This window comes from Passer montanus, unplaced genomic scaffold (assembly GCF_014805655.1).
Source record: "Passer montanus isolate IOZ18808 unplaced genomic scaffold, ASM1480565v1 scaffold22, whole genome shotgun sequence".
NCBI lineage: Eukaryota > Metazoa > Chordata > Aves > Passeriformes > Passeridae > Passer > Passer montanus.
In genome coordinates this window covers 1,963,001-1,969,892 of record NW_024366815.1, presented here as the reverse complement: position 1 = coordinate 1,969,892, position 6,892 = coordinate 1,963,001, and positions in this window count along the sequence as shown.

Here is a 6,892-nt window from a genome sequence, read left to right as displayed (position 1 = left end):
GGCTTGAGTCTTATCAGGGACTGGAAGTTGAGAAGGTTAGTCTCTTTATTCAGAGATTTCTTTAGGAATTCTATGGTAGCACCTATTTAATTTCTTTTTTAACTACTTAGTAGTGCTATCTTGAATTCATCCTTATATGAAAGGTGTTGTATATGTTCTTGGGCACCCATCCACATGAATATTCTTAGACTCTATATTTCTGTTTAAAAAATTTGGATCAGCAGTTTATTTATAAAAATCTTTGGCAGAAATAAAATTCAAACTCTTTGTTTAACTCTTGAGATGTCACTTCAAAGGGATCTAATTCAGGGCCAGTAGAAAAGCTATTAGAAGGAGAGTCTTGTTTTCTGAAAATCTGTGAAATAACCTTACCTACTCCCTGGTGACCAGACAATGGGATTGAGCCTTCTTGGGGCCTGTTTCCCCCCCCCCCCCCTCAGTGAAATGGCTGCAAACAGAATTTTCAGGGGAAACATGGTCAAGATTTTATATATAACAGGTAATTAGTCCCTAGTGCAGATTTCATTGGAATATAGTAATTTGAAGAGTTAACTGTATAAATTAATGGCAGTGGGATTTCAGATTCTAACATAGACATTCTGAGCTGAACATTTTTGATGTTGCAGTGGAGTAAGGGAGAACCAATGGCTGCTTTTTGAGCGCTGAAAAGCTCTAAAGAATTCTCTGTATCATGCTTGGTGTCACATACTCCCTGGATGCTGTTCAGCTGAACAAGGAGTTGATAAGTGAAGTCAAGTTTTTTTCCGTAGTATGTATTGCTGACCAGGAGTTATCCAGGCTCTAATTAAATGCTGTTTATTGGCTAACTTAATGTATGTTTTGAAAATTCATTATGGGTTCATATGACTGAATCTGGAATGCTTTCAATAAAGAAATATGTTGTACAACTGTAGAAGAATAATATTTGCTGTTCACTTGAGCTAGTTTCAAACAAATTTGGTTACTGCTAGAACAAAAAATGCAGAACTTGGCTGGGGGCTGTGTCCCTAAGGATTTACCCCACTCCAGAGAGCTGTTGATACCCTGTCCCTGGAAATGTTCAAGCCCAGGCTGGACATGGCTCTGAGCACTCAGTTCTGGTTGAAGATGTGCTGGCTGGTTGCAGGAGCATTGGCTAGGTGGCCTTTACAGATCCCTTCCAACCCAAACTGTTCTGGGATTCCATGGTGCTTCTCAGACAGATTGTGGCAACCGTTGATGGGTTCTTCCCTGCTGCAGCTCCAGTCCCAGTAGTCCTGCAGCTAAATGAAGTTAAAACTAGCTTTGATATGTTTAAGCGGTGACTGTACTCTAGACTAACAGTGTTCCTCCATCACTTCTGATGTTCCAAATTAGGTGGTTTTAAATACAATTCCGTTGCAAACTGTGCTTTTGGAAACTTGAGTGTTAATGTATTTTTCTGTCAGTGTATATATAGAGTCATACTTATTTGCTGCTAAAGAATGTCAATTATATATTTCTTTATTGTTTCACTTTCTGAATTACTGAGCAGTTAGTGTATACTTCTTGCCATAATTTCTGCAGTTTTCTCTCTATCAGTGAACACCAAAACATGAGAAATCCCACCCAAGTTAAGTACAAATGTTTGAATGTCTTCCTGTCAAAGATTTAAATTAGTAAAATAATGTGTGCAAGTCACAATGAGCTTCAAAAAGCAGTGTGAAAACAGTACCTAATCAGTGTTGGAATTCTTAAAAAGTATGGATAGGCAAAAAGCTGTAGTCAAACTTATTACTCCTACTGGATTTGTAGTTCTCTTTTTCTTAATACATATTTTGATACGTATATTGGGAAATATGTGCCCTACTCAGCTAAGGAGGGGTGCATCTGTCAGCTGTGAAGGGAGGCAGTGGCAGTGTTTTATGAGGGAAGGTAAAAGATATGTAACTTCTAATCTGTGCTCATAGTGATAGTTTGCTTTGGGCAAAGGATGACATAGCTTCTTATTTAACTACAGTAAAGTGTTAAGAAAAAAAGAAACTTTTTGCTTCTATAAACTACACTACTGGAAAAATGATGGTATCTAATCTGACTTTATTTTGCAATCAAGCACATGTAAAGTAGTCATTAACAGTATTAACAGGAATGGTGGAAAGCTGCTGCCTTTTCAATATTTATTTGTGCTATTTTGAAATACAACATGAACAATGATTTTTACATAGGAAATATTAAAAAATATTACTATGATTTTCTATTATTATGGTAATTTGTATTTTATTAAATTTGCCTTGGAATGCTGTAAATATTATGTGAAAAATACTACATTTAGTTTCAATTTTCATTATTGCTTTAATTACTTGAAATCTATGGGGCATTCATAATACCAAATAGAGAACACTTTATGAAGGAAAACTTTTTATGAAGCTCCTTAGAAAATCTGACTGGTTTATTGCAGACCTATAGGTGCATCTTAATTATTAACAATAACACTACTAAGGGGATATATCGTGTCCTAGCTTTTTAATTTTTCTTTGAAATTCAAAAAATTGTTACCTTTTTTAGAGCAGCTTAGTTGTGAATCTTGTAAACTTTCTGAAACTTTTACATTCCTTTTTCCTAATGGGCTCTGCAGGAATATGTGCTGCTTCATGGCAGTCACCTAATACTAGCTGTGCCTCTAATTAAGTAGTCTAATCTGAAGCTGAGACACTCCTACACCATTTGATTATGTTAACAGAAATTCAGCATTCCTAGCAAAAAAAAAAAAAAAATTTGGTACCCTCTGTTTGGGTCATATCATAAGCCCAATCAGGTTTGTTCTTCGTTTCTCTTAGAATGCATTGGAACAAAGTCCTCAGCATGCTTTTGTGTGCATGTGTGTGTTTTAGTATGCAGCTTCAGTTATTTTCTCAGGATAATGTTGTTATATTTGACATATTCCTGTGAACTAGTAGTTTCAGAGTGATACCTTAGCTGTCACTGTAGAAATTCATTATTTTCAATAAAAATACATTATGTTTTTGTAGAGGTATCTGGAAGGTAAGGGAATTCATTTGTAAGTAGAGGTTTAGTAATAGACCTCCATTCTCCAGTGTATATCAAGATAGGCTGTAGGAGTGCTGCTTATGGATAGACTATCTTCTTTTGCCTTATGATACAAGTATGTATGCATAAAGACCTTGTTTTGAAATTCACAGAGTTAAACATTTTTCTTTTTAGTGTTCTGAATTACTGTTGTACTGGATTATATTTTTGAAATGTGTGTTACAATATATATAGTCAAATAATTAAATTGGCATGAAATAAATAATTTCTGCAATACATTTTCCCTGGTGTATTTTAGATATTCATACTTCTCTGAAGTAGTCTTTTAGAGGAACTTGACCTATTTCTTTTTTCCAGGTGAAAGTTATACTTTTATTAAAAGTATATTCATACTTTAGAAGATAATACAACCTTGTTTTGGTTATCATTTTGAATCTTCTTGAAGGCAGATTTAGAAAGGAAATCAAGAAGAATATTGCATACCTGGTGTTGTCAGGGAAACCTGTGAGTACCCTCTGTGCTTCTGGGACTGACTTGGCACTGAGTATTCCTGTGGGGCATAAGGTGGGATGAAAGGTAGGGTCTGTACATCTCTTCTTGTTTTCTGTGAGAACTCATACTAGGACATAATTCCTTCTAGTTCATCCAGGCCACTGGTGAGAATAAAAGAAGATACTGATCCACTGCAGCTGTGAGGAGATGGGCACAGCAAAGGAGTTGACTACATCTCATCTTTCTAATGCTTACACGTTTATTGCTTTTATCTTCCCTACAGAAAAAAAGAAAAAAAAGGTAAAGGAAGAAGAGAATTTTTTTAAAAAATGTAAATATTTTACTATCTCTGTAAGTTGAGGGAGGTGATTCTACCCTTCTGCTCTGCTCTGGTGAGACCCACCACTGCTGCATCCAGCTCTGTGGTCCCCAGCATTAGGGCTGTGGATCTGCTGGAGTAAGTCCAGAGGAGAGACACAAAGACGGTCAGGAAGCTGGAGCACCTCCTCTGTGACGAAAGGATGTGTTGAGTTTGTTCAGCCTGGAGAGGAGGATGCAGCCTTTCAATACTTCTGTGAGGTTTACAACTAAGATAGGGCTCAGAAGGGATGATGGTTTTAAACTGAAAGAGGGTGGATTGAAGAAAAATTTAAGTATTTCACAATGAGAGTGGTGAGACAGTGGCACAAGTTGCCCTGAGAGGTGGTGGATGTCCCATCCTTTGTAACTTTCAAGATCAGGCTGGAGGGTGGTCTGAGCACCCTGATCTAGCTGAAGGTGTTCACATTCATTGCAGTGAAGTTGGAACCTTTACATTCTTCCAACCCAAATTATTCTGTGATTCTGTGAGTGATCTGTGCATATTTTTTTAGAAGTGGTTTGAATAGGGAAGTGAATAATTTTCCAGATGGTTAACCAGCCACACTCTTCCTCCAGACTTAGTGTGACAAGTTACTACTCTTAAATCTACCAATCTGTCTATGCAGTTCAGTTGATGGGAATTGTCCTTATTCAATACTAACTTTCAGTTATTTGTTGTCAGATGTTTATTTGCTCAGAGAACAATATAAATTCTGGTGTTTAATTGTTAGCAGTTGCTAATGAAACTACATTGATTGTTCGGTGGGTTTTACATCTTCTGAAATACCATCTGCCTGACTGTGAAATTACCAGGCTTCTGAATTAACTCTACCCTTCCCTCTGCAGCTCCACCTGCAGAGTGCCATGGTGCTTGTTCATCCTGGTGTCTGCTCTCCATGGTGTGATAAAAATCTTTACCCTTTCTCTCCATAAACATCCTGTCTTTCGCATCGTATTCCGCATTGGTTCATTACTTGCCATGCCTTTGGGATTTTTTGAGAGCTTTATCAAAAAGCCAAAGTTGGTCAGGGCCCAGCTGAGAGAGGAGACAATTTCCCTTCACGGGCAGCATGACCTGGATTGCAAAGAGAGATTCAGCTCATGGACAGAGGTCAGGTAATGGAGTGATTTATGAATGTGGGCTGCACACAAACACAAGAAAAGCTCTCAGGTTCCTCCCACAGAAATGTCTGGTTAAAATTTGTGTTTCGAGTTGCTCAGCAAGATGTGCTGTAATTGAGCCAGTGCCTAGGCATGTCTGTGGAAACCTGCTAAGCCTTTGAAATCCAAGTGAATGCTTATAGTTAAATCATCCATAGTCAAAAAAATAATTTCCAGAGTTTAGGAAAGGTCATCTATTCTAAGTAAACTTCATAAAGACCAGATGCTGGTAGGAATTTTCTGTTCATCTTTTCCCCCAGAGGCTGCTCCTTTCATAAGCATTTGTACTCATGCTTTTTATTTTGGAAGATTTTGCTGGTTTAAAATCTGTCCTGAACAAACATGCTTGAGATTGCCTAAAAAAACCACCAACAAGGGTATGAGCAAAAGTCAGAACTACAAAGCACAATAAATGCATTGATAAGATTCACTCTACTTACAAAGGACAACTGAGGCACAACACGGGAAAGCAAGCAACAACAAAACCAAACAAAATCCAGGCAATCAAAACAGAAATTAATTGAAAACTACATAGGGGGGTATTGTGTGCATGTGTGTGTGTGTAAAGACAGTGTAAACAAAGATGAAAAGGAATGTGGCCTAAAGTTTAACAACACTAACTTGACAGTGCTTTAGCTTAACTTATACCTTAATTTATATCTTAACTTTAACAATTAAGAGAGAAATCACTTGCTAGCATTTAGTCTAAATTATAATTGTAAATTAAGCTAACTTCCAGATTTGCTGTAGCATATGTGCAGAAGGTATGCAGGCAGACATAGTCAGTGCAAGATAAGGTAGCTGTGGAAAAATCTTCCTCAGAGCTCAATGAAAATACTCACTTTGGATGCTTTTGAATCTCCTGACAGGAGAAAGATTGGGCCTTGAGGAGTGAGGGTATCGGCCCAGGACACATGGTGGTTCAGTGATCATCCAGGTATAGCAACCCTGGAATTTTGCTGGCTCTGAGGAGCGTCCCCCTCAGAGGGACATTGCTGGTCACAGGCCCGCTGCGGTCCAGGAGAGCTCAAAGGGCCCCGTCTTGGACTGCTATTTGGGTTGCAAAAAAGGCTTTAGTCATAACAATGTTTCATCTTGGCCACAGTTTGGGTCGGCACTTTCTTTGAAAGTGTGAGAATAGGAATGTTATGCCATTCAGGCCCGAGAGATATTTTCCAAGGCTGGTTATGAGAAAAACAAGCTTGTTAGGAGTTCCTGGGAACAGACAGTGTTTCTGATAAGCTCAGAAAGAGCTGAGCCCAGGTGGTGTTTTCAAGGAAAGGCCTAACAAGCATTTCTCTGATCACGCTGCAGTCTGGAAAGGAATGGCAGTGGGTGCACTGCCACAAAAATCTGTGGGAATCATGAAGATAATGTGAAAGTGGTGTATGACTCCCAACACATTCCAGTGAGCAAGCTACAGCTTTCAAGCCCAGGTTTCACAAATAACACAGGTCTGTTGCATGAGGCCCGTGGCAGCCAGTGCAGTATAGCACCACTCCCTTCAGAGACAGCTCGTGTGTGGAAAGGAATGAGGTTAAGCCAACCTAGGGCAGAGAGAGACAGGACAAAGGAAGCATGTTGAAAGGCAAAGTGAAGCATAGGGGGGCGTGTTTGAGCAGTGGTGGGAAGGGAGGTGTGAGTTCTGCTGGCTCCTGGGGTGAGTTTATCACCTTTTGCTGCTCCCAGCCTCACCATGTATTTTCTGGCCCCTAAGGCCTAAAAATATGCAGCTTTCACTGCAGAGGAGTGACAAAAGCCTGTGTTGGGCTTCATACCATGCCACCACCTTGTAGCTTTTGCCTTTCATTTCTGGTATTAAACCCAAGCACAGTTCATGGCTTGAAGTTAGGGATATCCTGACACAGGGAAA